The sequence below is a fragment of the Mobula birostris genome, chromosome 28, assembly GCF_030028105.1.
Source record: "Mobula birostris isolate sMobBir1 chromosome 28, sMobBir1.hap1, whole genome shotgun sequence".
NCBI lineage: Eukaryota > Metazoa > Chordata > Chondrichthyes > Myliobatiformes > Myliobatidae > Mobula > Mobula birostris.
In genome coordinates this window covers 34,979,910-35,004,170 of record NC_092397.1, presented here as the reverse complement: position 1 = coordinate 35,004,170, position 24,261 = coordinate 34,979,910, and the positions used below count along the sequence as shown (strand labels likewise).

Sequence of the window (24,261 nt, the reverse complement as noted above, 5' to 3'; positions counted from 1 at the left end):
GGCTTGCCTGCAGAAGGCAAAGGGGTGGTGGTGGAGGGAGAACATTCAGATTGGAGGATTGTGACTAGTGGTGTCCCAGAAGGATCTGTTCTGGAACCTCTACTTTTCGTGATTTTTATTAACAACCTGGACGTGGGGGAAGAAGGGTGGGTTGCCAAGTTTGCAGACGGCACAAAGGTTGGTGGTGTTGTAGATAGTGTAGAGGATTGTCAAAGATTGCAGAGAGATATTGTTAGGATGCAGAAGTGGGTTGAGAAGTGGCAGATGGAGTTCAACCCGGAGAAGTGTGAGGTGGTACACCTTAGAAGGACAAACTCCAAGGCAAAGTACAAAGTAAATGGCAGGATACATGGTAGTGTGGAGGAGCAGAGGGATCTCGGGGTACATGTCCACAGATCCCTGAAAGTTGCCTCACAGGTGGATAGGGTAGTTAAGAAAGCTTGTGGTGTGTTAGCTTTCAGAAGTCGAGGGATAGAGTTTAAGAGTCGTGATGTAATGATGCAGCTCTTTAAAACTCTGGTTAGGCTACACTTGGAGTACTGTGTACAGTTCTGTTCGTCTCACTATAGGAAGGATGTGGAAGCATTGGAAATGGTACAGAGGAGATTTACCAGGAGGCTGTCTGGTTTACAAAGTATGCATTATGTTCAAAGGTTAAGGGAGATAAGGCTTTACTCTTTGGAGAGAGGGAGGATGAGAGGAGACATGATAGAGCTGTACAAGATAATAAGAGAAATAGATAGAGTCGATAGCCAGCGCCTCTTCCCCAGGGCACCACTGCTCAATACAAGAGGACATGACTTTAAGGTAAGGGGTGGGAAGTTCAAGGGGGATATTAGAGGAAGATTTTTTACTCAGAGAGTGGTTGGTGCGTGGAATGCACTGCCTGAGTCAGTGGTGGATGCAGATACACTAGTGAAGTTTAAGAGACTACTAGACAGGTATATGGAGGAATTTAAGGTGGGGGCTTTTATGGGAGGCAGAGTTTGAGGGTCGGCACAACATTGTGGGCCGAAGGGCCTGTACTGTGCTGTACTATTCTATGTTCTATGTTCTATGTTCAGGATCAACCCTGCTTATCTGACTCCAACATTTGACTCTAACTCTGAAGAACTTGTAGTCGTGGCCGAGTGGTTAAGGCGATGGACTAGAAATCCATTGGGGTTTCCCTGCGCAGGTTCGAATCCTGCCGACTACGTGATTATATCGGTTTTGACTCCCTGATCCCTCCCACGGATACAGATAGTAAAAAGCCAGTCGAAACATCGATCTCTGTTCGCCGCCTCCAAAACCAGGGGAATTGTCCATGTGGTTTGCTTTTATTCAGGTGGCATCTACTATGCAATGGGTCAGTGCGTACGGCTGTTATCCGAAATGTTGGTGGTTCCAGCCCATCCAAGGACTCTTTTGATCCAGTAGCCTTTGCTGTCCGTTTTGTGCGCTCCGTGCTGTCCCTAGTACATTCGTTTAAAAAATATCAACATATGGGAAACAGAACACTACCACGACCTGTCTTGCTTACATTTATGTTGGCATAAACTTAAAATATTTTACATCGACGATCAAACCAGCAGAAACTCTTACAAGGCACCAATGTATTTCATGTTTATATTTATGTAATCGCCACTTGAACCAGAGGGATAAATTCTCTCAATTTCACTCACACCAACACTGACTCACTTTCAAACTCGACATTTCATGCTATCGACATTATTTGTTTTGTTATCATTATTATTACTTTCTCAGCTCAAGCTAGCAAAACTTGAAGTACGGGCGTACTGAAGCACGCTCATTCCTCAATAGCCACGGACTTCGGACTGTTCTAGTGGTGTATAGTATAATGGTTTCCAGGAGATTTGCAGAAATATTGCTTTGTTGGTCTAACCGTTTAACGCTATTGTGTAGTGACTTTGAGATGATAATTGTTGATATTACTATTGGGACAATGTATACCCTGTTCATGCTCGATCGTCTTTCAAATTTGTTCTTTTAATTCAGTATATTTCTTGTGTTTGTTAATTGTTGTATGTTATGTGTGTTTGCAATGGCTATATCGATTATGTACGTTGTTATTGCCTTTTAATCCAGTAATATTATATATCCAGATGGTTATTATAGATTGAACTATCTGTAATAATGTATCAGCCATAAAATAATTTGTAGGACTCTGACCCGAATCTAGAACAGGTTTGTATTTACCGTAAGTATGGCGTCTTTTATGAGTTTGTACTTTAAAGCAAGATTTTGGTGAATGATGTTTGTCAATTCATTGTCCCTGTGTAAGTAATCAGATTGAGTTAAACTGCTACTCCATCCTGCAATGCGTTGGATTGTTTCTGGTGTTCCTTGTCATTGTCTGCATTTATCGACTTTAATTTGTTGGGCTTTTGTTATGTATTTATAACATTTTTGTGTTGATCACCTGGCCCTGTATTGCTGCAAGGAACCCCTCTGTGTCTGGGAAGAGGTCTCCAACTCCGAGCCAAACGTTCCACTTTTCCTTCACATCTAGTCTGCTCAGATCATGGGGATGTTTTCCATGGAGTGTTGCTCTTCCATTGGTAAACTTATATATGATAATCACTTTACGTTTCTGTATTTTCACAGTCTGTTATGTTTTCTACATTGATTGACCGTCTTGTGTGCACTCTTTCATTGATTGTATTCTGTTTCTCCGGACTTATTGTGAATCCACTCAAGAAAATGCAAAAAAAAAAAATGGTAGCATATTTGTGCTTTGACAATGAATTTACTTTGAATTTGTGAGTGTTCTGCGCTGCCACACAGAATCCAGTCCCTCGGTGCCCTCTAGTGGCCCGTGGCTGGTACTGCCTCACAGATCTCACCGTGATCTCCGGGTCGTTTTATGAACCCAGGAGCAGGGATGTTTCGCTTCTTGTTCACATCAACGTGCACGTTAAATAAAGAAAGGACTTGCTGCTCCACTGCCAAGCTCTCGCACGTCTGTCATATTTGTACAAAGGGAAACAAATTTAATGATTCAGGCGGAAACCCAGTCGTCACTACTGGGGAAGAGAGAAAATAAGGTTTTTTTTTCATTTCAGACAAGGTGGGCGAACGTGATCGGGCAAAAAGAAAAGCCGCGGATCTGGTGAGACCAAGTGAGTGACTGTGACTGTTATCATCGGGACTTTTGTTTCTATGTTATATGAAAAACAAAACCGTGGGGAATGTCCAGCACGGCAGACCATGGTAATGAAAGGAGGGGGAAAAATCTGAGTCAAAGGCAATGGTCTAGAGGATCTCAGCATGTCAGTCAGCATCTATGGAGAGGAATGAAAAATCGAAGTGTCAGGCCGTGTTCCTTCATCAGTACTCAAAGGAGGTGGGATGAAGCCAAAATAAGAACGATTAGGAAGAGAAGGAGTGGAAGCTACAAGGTGATAGGTGAAGCCAGGTGAGGAAGGATGGCTGATATGTTGGGGAAAGGGGATATTGAAAGCTAGGAGGTGATAGGTGAGGCCAGGTGAGGAATGAAGGTAGATAATTTGGTGAAGGGGAGTATTAAAAACTGGGAGGTGATAACTGAGGTCAGGTCCGAAAGGAATGTAGATATATTGGGGAAACTGGAGATTGAAAACCGGGAGGTGATAGGTGGAGCCAGGTGAGGAAAACAATGTAGATATGTTGGGGAAAAGGGAAATTGAAAACTGGGAGGTGATAGGTGAAGCCAGGTGAGAACAAAAGGTAGATATGTTGGTGAAAAGGCAGTATTGAAAACTGGGGGCGATAGGTGAAGGCAGGTGAGGAAGTAAGATAGATATGTGGGGAAAGGGAAATAAATGAGAGGTGGAAATGGAAAAGGAAAAGGGTTGAAAAGCAGGTATCCGATTGGAGGGGAAGCGGGGAAATAGAGCGAGGTGGTAGACATGGGAGGAACAGCGAAGACGGAAGAGGGAATCCCGAATGGAGAATTAAAACAAAGAGAGGAGAATGGAGAAATTACCGGGTTAGATAAATTTATGTTCATTCTATCAGGTTGAGGGCTACCCAGACGGAATATGAAGTGTTGCTCCTCCATCCCTAGAGTGGTTTCATCGTGGCAGTAGAGGAATCCATGGACCAACATGTCAGAATGGGAATGGGCAGTGGAATTAAAATCGTTGACCGTTGGGAAGCACTGCTCGTTGCAGATGGAGCAAAGTAGCTCGACAAAATGGTTCCCCAATTTATCTTCAGTTTCGTCATTGTAGATCAGGCCGTATTGGGAGCATCCGATACAGTATATGGCCCAGAGAAACTCACAGCTGAAGTGTTTCCTCACCTGGAAGGACTGTTTGGGACTCTGAATGTTGTGAGGGAGGAGGTGAATGGCCAGGCGAAGCACTTCTTCCGTTTGGATAAATGCCAGAAGGGGAATCAGTGGGAGTGTGTAGTCGTGGCCGAATTGTTTCGCAATGCACCCAGAATCCATTGGGATTTCCTCGCGCAGTTTCGAGTCCTGACAACAGTGTATGTCCAACATTTTCTGTTTGATATTGTCCGTAACTCTCTCATGCAAAAACCAGTCATGTAGATTGTGAAAAACCGGGTCCCGCCCAGAGGCGACTGTTGGTCACGTTCTACAGCGCAGAATTGAACCATTTATTCCTACTTTCAACAAAACTTGTCTCTGCGGCACATTGGTGAGCGCGTCCGGCTGTTAACCGACAGGCTGGCGGCCAATGGTCCGGCAGATTTGCTTCTGTTGTGTTTCATTGTCAGCTGGAAAACGCTGCGCTGAACGAAGGCCGGGGCTCCCTACTGCGGCCGCGATGGGAATTTAAACTGTTATATTTCAGACACATGTACCGAGATACAGTGAAGACTTTCTCCGTTCATACTGTCCAGGGAGATGAAATAATTACATAGAAACATAGCAACATTGAAAATAGGTGCATGAGTAGGGCATTCGACCCTTCGAGCCTGCACCGCCATTCGGTATAATCATGGCTGATCATCCAACCCAGAACCCTGTACCTGCCTTCTCTCCATACCCCATGATACCTTCAGCCACAAGGGCCATATCTAACTTCCTCTTAAATATAACAAATGAGCTGGTCTCAACTATTTCTTGTGGCAGAAAATTCCACAGATTCACCACTCTCTGTGTGAAGAAGTTTTTCCTCATCTCGGTCCTAAAAGGGTTCCCTTTTATCCTTAAACTGTGACCCCTCATTCTGGACTTCCGGAACATCGAGAACAATCTTCCTGCATCTAGCCTGTCCAATCCCTTTAGAATTTTATACGTTTCAAAAAGATCCCCCTTCAATCTTCTAAATTCCAGTGAGTATAAACCTAGTCGATCCGATCTTTCTTCATATGGAAGTCCCGCCATCCCAGGAATCAATCTGGTGAACCTTCTTTGTACTACCTCTATGGCAAGAATGTCTTTCTTCAGATTACGGGATCAAAACTGCACACAATACCCCAGGTGTGGTCTCACCAAGGCCTTGTATAACTGCAGTAGTACCTCCCTGCTCCTGTACTCGAATCCTCTTGCTAAGAATGCCAGCATACCATTCGCCTTTTTCATTGCCTGCTGTACCTGCATACCCACTTTCAATGACTGGTGTACAATGACACCCAGCTCTCGTTGCACCTCCCCCTTTCCTAATCGGCCACCATTCAGATAATAATCTGTTTTCCTGTTCTTGCCACCAAAGTGGGTAACCTCACATTTTTCCACATTAAATTGCATCTGCCATGAATTTGCCACTCACCTAACCTATCCAAGTCACCCTGCATCCTCTTAGCATCCTCCTCACAGCTAACACAGCCACCCAGCTTCGTGTCATCCGCAAACTTGGAGATGCTGCATTTAATTCCGTCGTCTAAATCATTAATATATATTGTAAACAACTGGGGTACCAGCACTGAGCCTTGCGGTACCACACTAGTCACTGCCTGCCATTCTGAAAAGGTCCCTTTTATTCCCACTCCTTGTTGCCTGTCTGCCCAACGTTTCTCTATCCACATCAATATAATACCCCCAATACCGTGTGCTTTAAGTTTGCACATTAATCTACTGTGTGGGACCTTGTCAAAAGCCTTTTGAAAATCCAAATATACCACATCCACTAGTTCTCCTCTATTCACTCTGCTAGTTACATCCTCAGAAAATTTTATGAGATTCGTCAGACATGATTTTCCCTTCACAAATCCATGCTGACTTTGTCCGATGATTTCAGCGCCTTCCAAATTTGCTGTTATCACATCTTTGATAACTGACTCTAGCATTCTCCCCACCACCGATGTCAGGCTAACCGGTCTATAATTCCCCGGTTTCTCTCTCCCTCCTTTTCTAAAAAGCGGGGTTACATTAGCCACCCTGTAATCGTCAGGAACTAATCCAGAACCTAAAGAGTTTTGAAAAATTATCACTAATGAATCCACTATTTCTTGGGCTACTTCCTTAAATACCCTGGAATGCAGACCATCTGGCTCTGGAGCCTTTAATCCCTTCAATTTACCTAACACCACTTCCCTAACACCATGTGTTTCCCTGAGTTCCTCCATCTCACTAGACCCTCTGTCCCCTACTATCTCAGGAGATTATTTATGTCCTCCTTGGTGAAGACAGAGCCAAAGTAGTTATTCAATTAGTCTGCCATGTCCTTGTTCCCCATGATCAATCACAACAGCGCATTGAGATCGCACAAGGGAAAGCAATAACAGAATGCAAAATAAATTGTAATAGCGAAAGGGAAAGCATAGTGCAGGTAAGTAATAAGGGGCGGCATCATAACGAGGTGGTTTGTGACGTAATACGTACACCTCATCGTTCTATGAAACGATTCAGTAGACAAAACAGCGGGACTGAAACTAACCATGAGTCTGTGACACGTTCTTTCGGGCTTTCGTGCTTTCTGCCCGACGGAAAACGGGCAAGGTGAGAATATTTGGGATGTGGGGTGTCTTTGGTCAGAAATCTGTATGTTCGATTTGACCAGAAAGTCCGTTCCTGGAGCGGAGTCCTTGAAACTAACGGACTTGCCGGGACTACTGTTGTGTATTTTATTTAATTCGGGGTCCTCGATCATTCAGTCGGAGTCCGCTTGGTTTCATAGAAACCATGGAAACCATAGAAAAACACTACGGCACAGAAACAGGCCTTTTGGCCCTTCTTGGTTGTGCTGAACCATTTTCTGCCTAGTCCCACTGACCTGCACACGGACCATATCCTTCCATGCAACTCCCATCCACGATCTGTCCAATTTATTCTTAAATGTTAAAAAATAATCTGCATTTACCGCCTCGTCTGGCAGCTCATTCCATACTCCCACAACTCTCTGTGTGAAGAAGCCCCCTCTAATGTTCCCTTTAAACTTTTCCCCCCTCACCCTTAACCCATGTCCTCTGGTTTATTTCTCCCCTTACCTCAGTGGAAAAAGCCTGCTTGCATTCACTCTATCTATACCCATCAAAATTTTATACACCTCTATCAAATCTCCCCCTCATTCTTCTACGCTCCAGGGAATAAAGTCCTAACCTATTCAACCTTTCTCTGTAACTGAGTTTATCAAGTCCCGGCAACATCCTTGTAAACCTTCTCTGCACTCTTTCAATCTTATTTATATCCTTCCTGTAATTTGGTGACCAAAATTGAACACAATACTCCAGATTCGGCCTCACCAATGCCTCATACAACCTCATCATAACATTCCAGCTCTTATGCTCAATACTTTGATTAATAAAGGTCAATGTACCAAAAGCTCTCTTTACGACCCTATCAACCTGTGACACCACTTTTGGGGAATTTTGTATCTGTATTCCCAGATCCTTCTGTTCTGCTGCACTCCTCAGTGCCTTACCATTAACCCTCTATGTTCTACCTTGGTTTGTCCTTCCAACGTGCAATACCTCACACTTGTCTGTATTAAACTCCATCTGCCATTTTTCAGCCCATTCGTCCAGTTGGTCAAGTCCCTCTGCAGGCTCTGAAAATTTTCCTCACTGTCTACTACACCTCCAATCTTTGTATCATCAGCAAATTTGCTGATCCAATTTACCACATTATCATCCAGATCATTGATATAGATGACAAATAACAATGGACCCAGCACTGATCCCTGTGGCACACCACTAGTCGCAGGCCTCCACTCGGAGAAGCAATTCTCTACTACCACTCTTTGGCTTCTTCCATTGAGCCAATGTCTAATCCAATTTACCACCTCTCCATGTATACCTAGAGACTGAATTTTCCTAACTAACCTCCCATGCGGGACCTTGTCAAAGGCCTTACTGAAGTCCATGTAGACAATATCCACTGCCTTCCCTTCATCCACTTTCCTGGTAACCTCCTCGAAAAACTCCAATAGATTGGTCAAAAATGACCTACCACGCACAAAGCCATGTTGACTCTCCCTAATAAGTCCCTGTCTGTCCAAATACTTGTCGATTCTGTCTCTTAGTACTCCCTCTAATAACTTACCTACTACCGTCGTTAAACTTACCGGCCTATAATTTCCCGGATTACTTTTCGATCCTTTTTTAAACAACGGAACAACATGAGCCACTCTCCAATCCGCCGGCACCTCACCTGTAGAGAGTGACATTTTAAATATTTCTGCCAGGGCCCCTGCAATTTCAACCCTAGTCTCCTTCAAGGTCCGAGGGAACACCTTGACAGGTCTCGGGGATTTATCCACTTTAATTTTCCTCAAGACAGCAAGCACCTCCTCCTTTTCGATCTCTACAGTTTCCATGATCTCGCTACTTGTTTCCCCTAATTCCACAGACTTCACGCTAGTTTCCTTAGTAAATACAGACGCAAAAAACCTATTTAAGATCTCCCCCATTTCCTTTGGTTTTGCACATAGCCGACCACTCTGATCTTCAAGAGGACCAATTTTATCCCTTACAATCCTTTTGCTCTTAATATACCTGTAAAACCTCTTTGGATTATCCTTTACTTTGACTGCCAAGGCAACCTCATGTCTTCTTTTAACCCTCCTGATTTCTTTCTTAAGAATTTTCTTGTACTTCTTATACTCCTCAGGCACCTTATTTACTCCCTGTTTCCTATACATGTCATACAACTCCATCTTCTTCTTTATCAGAGTTGCAATGTCCCTTGAGAACCAAGGTTCCTTCTTCCTAATATCTTTGCCTTTAATCCTGACAGGAACGTACAAACTCTGCACTCTCAAAATTTCTCCTTTGAAAGCTTCCCACCTACCGATCACATCTTTGCCAGAGAACAACCTGTCCCAATCCACGCTTTTTAGATCCTTCCTCATTTCTTCAAATTTGGCCTTCTTACAGTTCAGAACCTCAATCCTAGGACCAGAACTATCCTTGTCCATGATCAAGTTGAAACTAATGGTGTTATGATCACTGGAACAAAAGTGTTCCCCTACACAGACTTCCGTCAGTTGTCCTAACTCGTTTCCTAACAGGAGATCCAATATTGCATCCCCTCTAGTTGGTCCCTCTACATATTGATTTAGAAAACTTTCCTGAACACATTTTGCAAACTCTAAACCATCCAGACCCCTAACAGTATGAGAGACCCAGTCAATATATCGAAAATTTAAAATCAAATCCCCTACCACCACAACTTTATGTTTCCTGCACTTGCCTGCTATCTCTCTGCAGATTTGCTATTCCAATTCTCGCTGACTATTGGGCGGTCTGTAATACAATCCCACTAATGTAGCCAACCCTTTCCTGTTTCTCAGCTCCACCCATAAGGACTCAGTAGGCAAGCCCTCTAATCGGTCCTGCCTGAGCACTGCTGTAATATTTTCCCTAACAAGCAATGCTACTCCCCGACCTTTCATTCCTCTGCCTCGATCACATCTGAAACATCGGAACCCTGGCATATTAAGCTGCCAGTCCTGCCCCTCCTGCAGCCAAGTTTCACTAATTTCTATAACGTCATAATTCCACGTGTCAATCCACACCCTCAACTCATCCGCCTTCCCCGCAATACTCCTAGCATTGAATTATATACACCTCATAAGATTTTTACCACCACTCACAACCTTTCTATTAGCGGATTTGCTTGAACTTTTAACATCGTTTATTTTCACCCTAGCCATACTGTCACCTCTGGCACTTTGGTTTCAATCCCCATGGAAATCTAATTTAAAGCCTCCCCAATAGCACTAACAAACCTCCGTAAAAGGATATTGGTCCTCTTGCAGTTCAAGTGTAACCTGTGTCTCTTGTACAGGTCCCAACTGCCCCAGAAGAGGTCCCAATGATCCTGAAATCTGAAACCCTGCCCCCTACACCAGTTCCTTAGCCACTTGTTCATCCTCCGCAGTATCCTATTCTTACCCTCACTGTCACGTAGCACAGGTAGCAAGCCTGAGATTACCACCCTTGAGGTCCTGCTTTTCAACTTCCTACCAAGCTCTCTATATTCACTCTCCAGGACCTCCTCACTCTTCCTTGCTATGTCATTGGTACCAATGTGCACCACAACGTCTGGCTGATCATCCTCCCACTTCAGAATGGCATGCAAGCGATCAGAGACATCCTTGACCCTAGCACCCGGGAGGCAACAAACCATCCTGGATTCTCCGTCACGACCACAAAACCTCCTATCTGCACCTCTAACTATCGAGTCCCCTATCACTACCGCTCTCCTCTTTTTCCACCCTCTCTTCTGCACTGCAGAGCCAGATTCAGTGCCAGAGATCCAGCTACTGCAGCTTGTCCCAGGTAAGTCATCCCCCAACAGTATCCAATGCGGTATACTTGTTGTTGAGGGGAACGGACACAGGGGAACCCTGCTGTGCCTGCCCTTTCCTCTTCCCTCGCCTGATAGTGACCCAATTTCCTGTCCTCTGGTCCTTTGGCGTAACTACCTCCCTGTAGCTACTAATTATAGTCTCCTCATTTTCCCGAATGATCCGCAGGTCATCCAGCTCCTACTCCAGTTCCCTAACGCGGGTTCTTAGGAGCTGCAGCTGGAAGCACTTCTTGCAGGTGTCATTGTCAGGGACACCGGAGGGCTCCCTGACTTCCCACATTCTGCAAGAGGAGCATTCCAACATCCTGCCTGACATTCTCTCTACTCTAAACAATCTGAACAAAAAACTTACCGGAACCTCCCCTGGCCTCTGCCTGTTCTCGCCGAAGCCTGTTGAGCCAAAGCCGTCCGACTCTGACTCAGTCCACTCCGACGATGGCGGCTACAACGATGGCCGCTGTATATGGTGGTCTGCTTTTAAACCTTGGCGCGCTACAGATGAAGGATGAGAATTCAATCTCTGATCTATTACAGTGCGTGATCATTGATAAAAACGATTACACTCACAGCAAATTTCCCAGTGTGAGTGGTTGACTTTGTCCCACGAGTTCCATGTACATAGCGTTCTGAAAGAGGTTATTTTTATACTCGAAAATTGTAGATTTTTAAATGGCCGAGAATCGAACTCGGGTCTACTGGTTGAGAAGCAGCTATGCTCACCACTGTACCGCAAACGCCTCATGATCGAGTAGAGATTCGGGCAGTGAACCGTCTCCTTTACTATCAGACTCTGTAACTCGATCATCAGTTTCCGAGCTGCTTTCTGAAGCATCATTCCTCACTCTGTTGCAGTTCCTGTTCCGACCAGTGGGTGTCGCGTCATTCCGACAGACCGGAGAAACAAAACACTCTGGGTTTGCACTGCAGGGAGAATCGACTCTTGCGAGAGTCGGAACTAGAAATGACACCTCTGGCTGCCTGCCTCAAGGAGGGAAAACAAATCCTGATTATAATCGTTTCAAATTTAAATAACACGCAGTTGGACGTTAATAAGAGCCCTTCTTTTGGCCAGTCCTTGAACACAATAAGTGACTGAATCGCTAAAGAATCCTGAGACCTTCCAGTCACACAGTGAGAAGGGGTGGGTGAAAGCCCTACACTCAACAAACAGAAATCTAAGTTGCTCTGTGAGCTCTCCTGTACCCTGACATCCGTATGATCGCCCTGATGAAGGGTCTCAGACAGAAACGTCGACTCTTTTCCATTGACGCTGCCTGGACTGCTGAGTTGCTGCAGCATTTTGTGTGCATTACCTTGATTTCCATCATCTGCAGATTTTCTCTTGTTTGTAATCCGTTTGACAGATTCCATACCCTCGCTTATTCTTCACTAGTGTTGTGGTAAATCTCCCGTTCAGTCAATCGGGACACTGAGGTTCGATTCCCTGACGTGGAGACCGTTTTCCTGCTGGAAGTGAAAACTGGAAATGCAAGAGAATTTTTTGAATAAAACAAAACTGGATTGAACTGGTTGTTTAGAAAATGAAACAACCCGGTCGGCAGACAGCCCGGGACGGGAGAGTTTACCGAGAAAGTTGTATTCAGCACCTTTTCTCAAGTAATCCATCACTAGTCTATAATTGAGCGGCTTTGGCGTGACACTCGGTGACCGATTTCGTCACTTCGAAACATTAAACAGGGTCTGTTGCTGTGAGATAGAAACTCCCGCAATTTCCAGCACTCATGCCGATTCCTCAGTGTGTCTGAGTGACTGTAGAAGGCAGGGAGAAGAACAGCTGAGAGACTTTGGAAAGAACGATACCAAGTGGGCAATGTGTTTATTGCCCGGTTTAAATCAACCCTGTCCCTCTCCTAGCCTCGGACTCGCTGTGTAGACGCTCAGAAAGTGAACTGAGGGAAGGAATGGCGATGTTTCACTCTATGACGTCATTCAGACATGAGAGCATGCGCAGCGTCGTTCCGCCCCTTGACCTAATTGACAGCGGACAGCAGAACATGTCCCCGGGAGCGGTTTTCCAGCAGCCGGGAATGGAGAGCTCCTGGGCTCGGGAGTAGGGCGCTACCAGTGTCCTCCTTCCAGCAGCAGCGCATCGCTCTGGGAGCGGCTCTGCAGATAGGCTCGGAGATCGGCACTTACTCCGGAGATGGCGGCTGGGAGAAAGAGGCGGAATGTAACAGCGACTGAGCTCGGAATGCGGAGTGAGTGGGCAGAGAGAGGCTGTTCCCGGGCTGGGGTAGGTAGGGCGGTGAAGGCGGGGTGGGAAGCAGCTGCCGGTGACGTGTATTGTTGCCTCTTCTCCCCATACCGGGGGGGAAATCCATGTTTAGTCCCACTCTCCTCGTCTTTGTTTTTGCAGGACACGGAGCCGGACAGGTTTACAAAGAGCGGCTGTTGCAGGATCCCGGAGAGAAGTGTGCCGGACACAGTTTACACTGGAGCTCTTTAATTTCGGCTGAGCGGCGAGCCCCACGGGAAAGGTGAGCGGAAATGCGAGGTGCGTCCATCTGCCTGCACCACGGTCAGTTCCATTCCCAGATCGGTGACGGGATGCGTCCGCCCCTCTCGGTGCTGCAGCGGCGTCGTCTGCTCGGCAGAAGTTGAGAACTGCAGACCTACAGCGGCCTCTCACACTGGCACTGGCTGCACCAGCCGCTTCACACAACTATCTGCCTTTAACCTCTCCTCCACTGACCCAGTTCCCTCCTCCTTCCCGCAGAGAAATAATTCCATCAGCTCTGCCCTTCCCTGCTCAGAGCAATGGGTAACCAACAGACCCGTAAAACAAAGATCGATGTGGGGTCTTTAACGCATATATCTCCTGCTTTTGCTGTGGAAAAGGACATGAATGTCAGGGAGCTCAGGACAGAGATATGTTGAGGGTAGAGCATCTTACAGTATTGTTAAGTGCATTTTATGTGCTGTTGTTGTTTACATATAAAAAAAATACCGGCCATTCGGCTCAAAATGCCTTACAGAGCATGTAATTAAATTAGAAATGTCCCATTTTCTATTTTTCAAAGCACAATATACCTATTCAGGAGCCTCTTAAAAGACCTTGCTGTTTCCGCCTCCATAACCATCACCGGCAGCACTCACGGCAAAAGGGATACAAGGCTGGAGAAGGGAGAGGATCATGGGACGGGAGGCCTAGGGCGAAAGAAAGGCGGAGGGGAGCCCAGAGGAAGATGGAGATCGGGCAAGGAGTTACAGTGAGAGGGACAGAGGGAGAGAAGAGAGAACGAGAGGAAAAGTGGAAAAAATAAAAAAAAATATATAGTAAATGAATAAGTAAGCCATGGGGTAAGAAGGGAAGGAGGGGCATTAACGGAAGTTAGAGAAGTCAATGTTCATGCCATCAGGTTGGAGGCTACCCAGACGAAATATAAGGTGTTGTTCCTCCAACCTGAGTGTGGCTTAATCTTGATAGTAGAGGAAGCCGTGGATAGACAGATCAGAATGCGAATGGGACGTGGAATTAAAATCTGTGGCCACTGGGAGATCCTGCTTTCTCTGGCCGACAGATCATAGGTGTTCAGCAAAACGGTCTCCCAGTCTGCGTCGGGTCTCACCAATATATAGAAGACCGCACCGGGAGCACTGGACGCAGTATATCACACCAGCCGACTCACAGGTGAAGTGCCGCCTCACCTGGAAGGACTGTCTGGGGCCCTGAATGGTAGTGAGGGAGGAAGTGTAAGGGCATGTGTAACACTTGTTCCGCTTACAAGGATAAGTGACGGGAGGGAGATCGGTAGGAAAGGAAGGGGGAGAGGACGAATGGACAAGGGAATCGCGTAGGGAGCAAACCCTGCGGAAAGCAGAACGGGGTGGGGGGAGGGAAAGATGTGCTTAGTGTTGGGATCCCGTTGGAGGTGGCGGAAGTTACGGAGAATAATATGTTGGACACGGAGGCTGGTGTGGTGGTAGGTGAGGACAAGTGGAACCCTATTACTAGTGGGGTGTGGGAGGATGATGTGAGAGCAGACTTGATGGTGGTGGAAGGGAAGCCTCTTTCTTTGAAAAAGGAAGACATCTCCTTCGTCCTGGAATGAAAAGCCTTATCCTGAGAGCAGATGCGGCGGAGACGGGGGAATTGCGAGAAGGGATGGCATTTTTGCAAGACACAGGGTAGGAAGTGGAATAGTCCAGATAGCTGTGAGAGGTCCGTAGACTTATAGTAGACATCAGTAGATAATTTGTCTCCAGAGAAAGAGGCAGAAAGATCAAGAAAGGGGAGGGAGGTGACGGAAATGGACCAGGTAAACTTAGGGCACGGTGAAAGTTGGAGGCAAAGTTAGTCAACTATATAGTCAACGAGCTCAGCATTCGTGCGGGAAGCCGCGCCAATGCAGTCGTCGATGTAGCGCAGGAAAAGTAGCAGACGGATATCAGTATAGGCTTGGAACATGGACTGTTCAACAAAGCCAACAAAAAGGCAGGCATAGCTGGGACCCATACGGCTGCCCTTGGCTACACCTTTAGTATGGAAGAAGTGGGAGGAGCCAAGGGGGAAATTATTAAGAGCAAGGTCTAATTCGGCCTGACGGAGGAGAGTGGTGGTAGAGGGGAACTGGTTAGGTCTGGAATACGAAAATAATCGGAGAGCTTTGAGACCTTCCTGGTGGGCGATGGAGGTATACAGGGACTGGACATCCATGGTGAAAATTAAGTGGTGGGGGACAGGGAATTTACGTGTATTAAAGGCCGTCTTCTAGTCGTGAGTAGATGTTAGGAGCTACGAAGGTCCAACTTCGAGAAGATGGAGGCTCCCTGAAGTGGTTCAAATGCCGAGTTAATCAGGGGTAGTGGGTACTTATTTTTAACTGTTATATTGTTCAGGCCTCGGTAATCAATACAAGGACGAACCGACCCATCCTTCTTCTCTACAAAGAGGTCGTATAAAACCCGCCGCGAGGGATTTACTAATGTATTTCTCTATTGCTTCTCTCTCCGGTAGGGATAAGTTATCGAGACGGCTGTAGGTAACGAAGCCCCGGGGAGAAGGACGATAGCCCGATCATACGGGAGGTGCGGAGGCAGGGAAAGAGCCCGTTGTTTGCTGAATACCTGTCCCAGGTCATGCTATTCTGCAGGGACTCCGAACATGTCGAGAGGTTCCAATAAAGGCGGGGTCGCTATAGCCTCCCTAGGGGATGGAGCCGACCGCAGAAAGATGTCGTGTCAAAACGGGCTCCAGCTGGCTATCCTCCCGTTAGAGCAGTCGACGTAGGGGTTGCGGTGGTTCAACCATGGATATCCTAGAACTACAGGGGCTACAGGAAAATGGATGCGATTAAATCCTACCTCCTCTCGTTTTTTTTTTTTTTTTTCCAGACAGGGATGGCGTACAGTGGGTAACCGGAGCTAGAAGTTTTTCGTCCAGTGCCCGGGCCACCAGAGAGCTACTTAACTGCTCCCGAGGTATTCCTGCCCGGGAGGCTATGTCCTCGTCCAGGAGATTTCCCTCGGCACCGGAATCCACCAAGACAGATAAGGGCAGGAACCGGTGTTGAGAAATCACGGCAGCCGGGATCGGCATCGGGGTCTGGGGCACTGAAGGGAGTGTCGTCCGGCTCACCAGTGTCTCCCCTTCTGCTAGTGAGCCCTCTCTTTTTGCTGCAGAGGACAGGAATCCCCAAAATGTCCAGGCTGGCCGCAATAGTAACAATCCCCAGCACTCCGCTTCCGAAGTCGTTCGGCGGGGCAGAGACGATTCCGTCCCAGCTACATCGGTTCCTCCCCCAGGGTAGTAGGAAAGGTCGGAGCAGGAGCTATGCTTGGGGCGGCCGGGGAAGGGATGCTGGCCGAAAATGGTAAGGTGGACCGTGGACTGACCCGAGGAGAGCGGCGACTGGTCTTTTCTCTCAGACTCTCTTGAAGTCGATTAGAGAGATCAGAGAGACCAGGCTGTCCGCGTCATCCGACGCTGCCAGTTCATCTTTTATCTTATCTGAAAGGCCCTCTCGGAACACTTCCCGTAGTGCCTCGTCATTCCACCAAGTGTGTGCCGCTAATGTTCGGAACTCGATTGAGTATTTTACTACGCTTCGCGAACCCTGACAGAGTGTTAGCAAGCGCATAGCGGCGTCCTTAACGGGAATAGGCTGTTCAAAGATCTACCTCATTTTGGAGACGAAGGAGGGAAAGGAGGAACAAACCTCTGGTCGGCTGTCACAGATCGTGGTGGCCAATGCCAAGGCATCCACTCGTAACAGCCCCATGATGAATGCGATCGTTGATCTGTCCGAGGTGTACGTACGTGGCTGCTGCTCAAAGAACAAAGAACATTGTAATAAGAAGCCCCGGACACTTCCCTAGGTCCCCAGTGTAGGGTTCCGGCTCGGGTACGTACGACTCTCGCCTTTCCAGAATTTGTCTCCCTATCTGCTCCTTGATGTCCCTGTTACTATTGGATGATCTATATATTAAAAAAAAAACAAACACCCAGTAGAGTTACTGACCCCTTCCTGTTCCTATTTTCCACCCACGGAAACTCAGTAGACAAGCCCTCCATGAGTTACTCCTTTTCTGCAGCCGTGATGCTGTCTCTGATTAGCAGTGCCGCGATCTGACCTCTTTTGCCTCCCTGTCCTTTCTGAAAGATCAGAAGCCTTGCAGTCTAAGAACATAAGACAATAAGACCATAAGATTTAGAACTAAAAGTATGGTATTCGGTACATCGATTCTGCTTTGCCATTCAATCATAGGCTGATCCAATTCATCCAGTCATCCTCACTCCCCTGCTTTCACCTATTACACATTGATGCCCTGGGTAATCCGGAACTGCCTTGAATACATCCAATGACTTGTCCTCTACAGCCGCTAGTGGCGATAAATTCCAATCCTCTGACTAAAGTTATCTCAGTTCTTTAAGGACGTCCTTCAATCCTGAAGTCTTACCCTCTTGCCCTAGAATCCCCTACCATGGGAAATAATTTGCCATATCTAATCTCTCCAGGCCTGTTAACATTCGAAATGTTTCTCTGATCACCCCCCACCTCCCCCAACCCCCCTCACTGTCCTGAACTCTGGGTAATACAGCTCAAGCGCTTATTTCTCAAATACGGAGCCCAAAACTGCATACAATACCCCACGTGTGGTCTCAAGAGTGTCTTATACAGCCTCACCATGACATCCCTGCTCTTGTATATCATACCTCTGGAAATGAATGCCAACATTGCATTCGCGTTCTTCACAACCGATTTAACCTGGAGGTTAACCTTTAGCACATTTTGCACAAGGACTCCCAAGTCCCTTTGCATCTCTGCATTTTGAATCCTCGACCCATCTAAATAATAGTCTACCCGTTTATTTCTTCTACCAAAGTACATGACCATACACTTTCCAACATTTTCCTTCATTTGCCACTTCTTTGCCCATTCCCCTAAACTATCTAATTCTCTCTGAAGGCTCTCTGTTTCCTCAACATTACCCGGTCCTCCACCTACTTTGGTATCATCGGCAAATTGAGCCACACATCCATTAATTCCGTAGTTCAATCATTGACATACCTCGTAAAAATCAGCGATCCCAACACCGACTCCGGTGGGACTCCAATGGTAACCGGCAGCGAGCCAGAATAGGATCCCTTTATTCCCACTCTCTGTTTTCTGCCGTCCAGCCCAATTCTCCACCAAATCTAGTTAGTTCCCTATAGTTCAATGGGCTCTTATCTTGCTAAGCGCTTCATGTGCAGCACCTTGTCAAAGGCCTTTTGGAAACCCAAGTACACTACGTCTACTGCATCCGCTTTGTCTACCCTGCTTATAATTTCTTCAAAGGATTGCAATAGGTTTGTCAGTCAGGAAATTCCTTTCAGTAAACCATGCTGGCTTTGGCCTATCTTGTCATGTCCCTCCAGGTACTCCGTAATTTCATTCCTAACAATAGATTCCAACAGCTTCCCAAGCACTGATGTCAGGATAACAGGTCTATAGATTCTTTCCCGATGACTCCCTCCCTTCTGAAATAGCACAGTAACATTTGCAATTGTCCAGTCATCTGGTACAATGCCAGAATCTATCGAATCTTGTATGATCATAGTTAATGCCTCTGCAATCTCTCCAGCTACTTCCTTCATAACCCAAGGGTACATTTGATCAGGTCCGGGAGATTCATCCACCCTCAGACCGTTAAATCTCCTGAGCACCTTTCTTACTGGTAATTTTCACAGCAAAACTTCACTTCACTGACACTCTTGAATGTCCGGTACACTTTCTCTGTGAAGACTTATGGAAAGTACGCACTAAGTTTCTCTGCTGTGGTGCATCTGTCATTACAGTATCTCCAGCGTCATTTTGTATTGGTCCTATATCTACCCTCGACTCTCTTTTACCCTTTATATACTTGAAAATGCTTTTAGTACCTTCTTATTTATTCGTCACCAGATTCCTCTCGTAATAATTTTTCCTTCTGAATGACCTTCTTAGTTTCCCTTTGCAAGTTTTCAAAAGCTCCCCAATCCGCTATCTTCACATTAGCTCTGGCTTCCTTGTATGACCTCCTTGCTTTTACTTTGGCTTTGATTTCACTTGTCAGTCACGGTAGTGTCCTTCTTCCAATTGAAAATTCCTTCTTATTTGGAATATATTTCTTGAAGTATCCATTGCTGCTCCTGAGCCATACAAGTCTCTGTAATGGCCACAACATCATAGCTCCAAGTACTGATCCACGATCTAAGCTCACCCGCTTTGTTCATGATACTCCTTGCATTAAAATAGACACAACTCGAACCATCGGTCTCAGCGCATCTCTTCTCTATCACCTGCTTATCTTCTCTCTCACACAGTCGACAAGCTTTCTGTTCCAATGTGCTCGGCGATTGGAAAGCGGACCCAACAGCAGGACACAGACACGTAAGTAGCATTACCGGAAGCGTGTTTTAATTAATAGTTGCCAGGACAACGGGAAGCGTGGATTCGATTCTTACATGGGCGTGAACGTAGGGCAACAAACAGGAGGAACCTGGACACGGAGCCGGGGCTCGGAACTTTGACACGGAGCCAGGACTTGGACACGAACTCGGACACGGAACCTGGAGCTGGACTCGGAGTTTGACACGAAGACTCGACCTGAGTCGGACTTGGACACCGAGTCTGGACTTGGACTCTGATTTGGACACGGAGCCTGGTCTTTGACTTCGACAGGAGCACAGAGACAGGACATGGACTTGGACTGGAACACAGAGCCTAGATTTGGACATGGACTGGAACACAGAGACTGGATTTGGACATGGACTGGAGCACAGAGCCTGGATTTGGACATGGACTGGAGCACAGAGCCTGGATTTGGGCATGGACTGCAGCACAAAGCCTGGACTTGGACCTGAACTGGAAAACACAGCCTGGACTTGTACTTCGACTGGAACACAAAGCCTGGAGTTGGACTTGCTCTGGAACACGGAGCCTGGACGTAGTCTTGGACTGAAACACAGAGCTAGGACTTGGACTTGGACTGGAACACAGAGCCTGGACTTAGACTTGGACTGGAACACAGAGCCTGGACTTAGACTTGGACTGGAACACAGAGCGTGGACTTGGAATTGACAGGAACAGAGAGCCTGGACGTGGACTTGGACTGGAACACAGAGCCTGGATTGGATTTGGACTGGAACACAGATACTGGACTTGGACTTGACAGGAACACAGAACCTGGACTGAGACTTGGACTGGAACACAGAGCCTGGTCTTGGACATGGACTTGGAGAACGAAGAGACAGAATACCCAACTCAGAGTAGCGGCAAACGGCCGGATCTACTCATCCGGAAACGAGACGACGAAACCGAGCAACAACAGACAGTTCGAATTTTGACACGGAGTAGCTCATGAAGCAGCAAAAGGCCGGCAAACACTCAGCTGGACACAGAGAGACAGAATTCCCAACTCGGAGCAATGGCAAACCACCGAACCCACTCAGCTGGAAACGATACGACAAAAAACAAACGATGATAGTCTATTTGTCCTTGGCTAGGAGTGGCGGCAATCGGTCAGTAAATCTCGGCGGGATATGAAAACGACAGAATTCGCATCTTGTCTAGGCAAAACGGCCGGCAACTTAGCTGGGCATTAAACAACAGAACTCACTCAGCAGCCACAGGCACCGAAGCACCGAGTCCACTATTGTCGGCGGCCCCGGGAACGAGTATAGCTACACTGGCAACGGTGACGAAAAAGCAGCGAGTAGATATACGCCGGCGTTTAAATGCCGCCGGTTCGAATGAGGATCAGGTGCCTAATCAAGGAGCCCAGTGAAACACCGGGAAAAGGAAGTTAACTGAATTGAGGAGTCAGCTGACAGGACCGTGACACATTTTCGATTTGTGAGTCAACTGGCCCTTCATCCGTTTCTTCAGTTTGGTTTCCAACCCGCAACATTTCTACTTCAAGATCCCCAATAGCCTTCGCAAACTTCCCTGCCAGGATATTGGTCCCCCTTGAATTCACGTGTAACCCTAAAGTTTGTACAGGTCACGCCTGCCCAAAAAGAGTTCCCAATGATCTGGAAACCTGAATTCCCGCCCCTTGCTCCAATCCCTCAGCCACGACTTTATCTTACACCTCACTCTGTTCTTATACTCACTGTCGCGTGGCACATGCAGTAATTCCGAGATTACTACCTTTGAGGTCCCAGCTTCTCAACTTCCTTCCTAACCTCCTTTAGTCTGTTTTCAGGACCGGATCCCTTTTCCTATCTATGCCGTTGGTACCTGTATTTACCGTGTCCTCTTGCTGTTCACCTTCCCACTTCAGGATATCGTGGACGCGAACAGAAACATCTCTGACCCTGGCACCCAGGAGGCAAACTATTGCAGTGTTTATTTCCTGCATCCACAGAATCGCCTGTCTGACCCCCTACTTATAGAGGCCCCTATTACTGCTAAAGCCTCTATGCCAGAGGCGCGGCTACTGTTTCTCCCCAAGGTAGGTCGTTCCCCACAACAGCACTCAAACAGGAGTACTTATTATTGAGGTGCACAGGCCCAGGGATACTCCCTAGCATCTGACAGTTGCTCTTCCCTCTCCTGACCGTTACCCATTTATCTGGCTCCCGAGGCCCAGTTGTGAGCACTTGCCTATAGCTCCTCTCTATCACCTACTCACTTTCCCTGGTCAGACAAAGACCAGATATCGCCTCCGTGTTGCATCTTCTCAAGCAGTGTCCTCTATGTCTTGATGAAGGAAGCTTTCTTAGGCACTTATAACAAATTTACTTTCATGCGTTTGAAACTATGTTTGGAACAATTGATATTACGAAATTAAAATCTCTTACCAGTACTACCTGCAGTCTCGCTGCATAACTGAGAGTCGAATTCCAACTGACTGTTGGGGTTTCTATAATCAGATATCTTTTTTTTTCTGCGTGGTATCGATATGGCCTCACCAGATGATTCAGTTAAGAATGATGTCCTCTTTACAGATCATTACTATGTCCATTGCATTAAAGACGTTAACTCCTCCTCCCCTCTTCCCTGTACCTTTATATCCTGGAACACTGAGCTGCCCATTCTGCCCTTCTCTCAGTCATGTTTCTGTTAAGACTGTGCTCGGGCTATAAGACGAAGGGGTAGAATTTGGCAATTCAGCCAAATCCAATCTGTTCCAGCATTCCACGATGGCCGATTCTTTGTATCCCTTTTAACACCATTCTCTTACCTGTTCTCCACAACACTTTGATACACTGAATAATCAAAAACCCATTAATCCTCCTGCTTTAATGAATGGCTTGGTCTCTACACTTCTCTGTGACAATGAATTCCATTTTGACTACCCACTTTTAAAAACAAATCCTCTTCATTTCAGATCTAGATGGCTGTCCCTCTATTATGAGACTGTTCACTCCGTTGATAGATGCCTACACTATTGGAAACATCCTCTCCACATACACTCTATATAGGCCTTTCAATATTCAAACGGTTTCAATAAAATTTCCCTAATTTTAATAAGCACAGGCTTGGAATCAAACATTAATCCTTTAATTTAGCGAATCAACACTATGAATCTCATTTGGACTCTTTCCAGTGCCAGCACAGCTTTTTTTTTTTTTATGTAAGGGTCCCTTAAATGGTTGCAGTACCTCAAGGCCAGTCTGACCAATGTCTTGTTGAAGCTCAGCATTACATTGTGCTTTTGTATACTTGTCCTCCTGAGTTTACTGCCAGTATTTGATTTGTCTTCCGGACCCCTGACTCAAATTGTAAGATACTTTATCGATATCCTGCAGGAGGATTCCCAAGTCCCTTTGCACCTCTGTTCTTTGGTTTCTTTCTGAATTTTAACCCTGCTACGGAAATAGCCTATCACGACTGCTTATATGCCTGACCATACACATCCCTGCTCTATAATGCATCTGCCTTTTCTTTGTCCGTTCTCCCAATGCGTCTGTCCTTCTGCAGACTCCATGCTCCAAGCACTATCTGCCTCTTCACCCATCTACAAAGTGTCTGCAAACTGGAGCACAAAGTGTTTATTCCGTCATGGAAATCACTGACATGTGACATGAAAAGAAGTGACGCAGCAGTCTGCAGAGTCCGTCACACCTGAGTCCATCCTCCTCACCCAGCGTGCATCCTGCACTGCAGTCAATGCAGCTTCAACCAATGCCTTCCTTCCCCTTCATCCCTGCTCTTGTCTATCCTGGTGACTAAATCTGCTCTCACTGGTGACAGTATTATCCCATGCTCAGGGTCACACTGACTCCCATTCCCATTTACACTATTCCGAGCAACACTCGGAAATCTGCAGGATATTGGTCCCCCTCCAGTTCAGGAGCAATTCATCTCTTCTGTATAGGTCTCCCTACCACAGAAGAATTTACAGTGATCCAGGAAACTTTAATCATAACGGTGCATCAGTCTCTCGGTCACATATTCATTTGATTCATCATTCCATAACTATTCGCACCAATATGTGGCAGTGGGAGTAATCTAGAGATTACTACTCTTGAATTTGTGCTTTTGAACTTCTCTCCTAACTCCTAATATTCACTGTGTAGGAGCTCAACACTCATTTTAACATGTTATATACACCGTGAGCAGTTAAGAATTTTCTGCAGCCGCTTCGACACGTTTCAGACCCTGGTATCCAGGGAGCAACACCCCGTCCTGCTATCTTCTTTACAGACAATTACTCTTGAGTATTCTCTCAACTATTGTCCGTCCTGATCTCTTCCTCCCCTACTGGGCATCAGAGACACACTCAGTGCCAGCAGCCAAGTTGCCGCTGTTGTGTCGTCCACATCAATATTCAGACCGTGTACTTGTTGTGAGGGAGCAGCCACTGGGCGACCCTACACTATCTGACTCTTCCTCCTCTATCTCCTAGTGATCCCCAAACTTATCAGCAATCTGCACCTTACTAATGATCTTGTCGCAGTGTCCTAGATGTTCCTTGTTGGGCCCATCACCACCTCCATTTCCTTCACACAATCAGTCAGAAGCTGAAGCTGGTGCACTTCCCGCATGCGAAGTTATTTCAGACACAGCTGAACTCCCTGATCGCCCACTTCCCGAGGCAAGAGCATGTCACTGCCATTTGTG

At 46.5% G+C, this 24,261-nt stretch overlaps 1 protein-coding gene and 1 non-coding gene across 2 annotated transcripts in view; one reads left to right on the top strand and one right to left on the bottom strand.

Annotated features, from left to right (window-relative positions):
• LOC140189004 (uncharacterized) overlaps positions 1-24,261 on the bottom strand; it is a 580,675-nt gene that overhangs the window by 80,577 nt on the left and 475,837 nt on the right. The window lies entirely within an intron of this gene.
• Positions 1,117-1,198, top strand: trnas-aga (transfer RNA serine (anticodon AGA)). The gene has a single exon. It is a non-coding gene; the product is annotated as a tRNA-Ser (tRNA).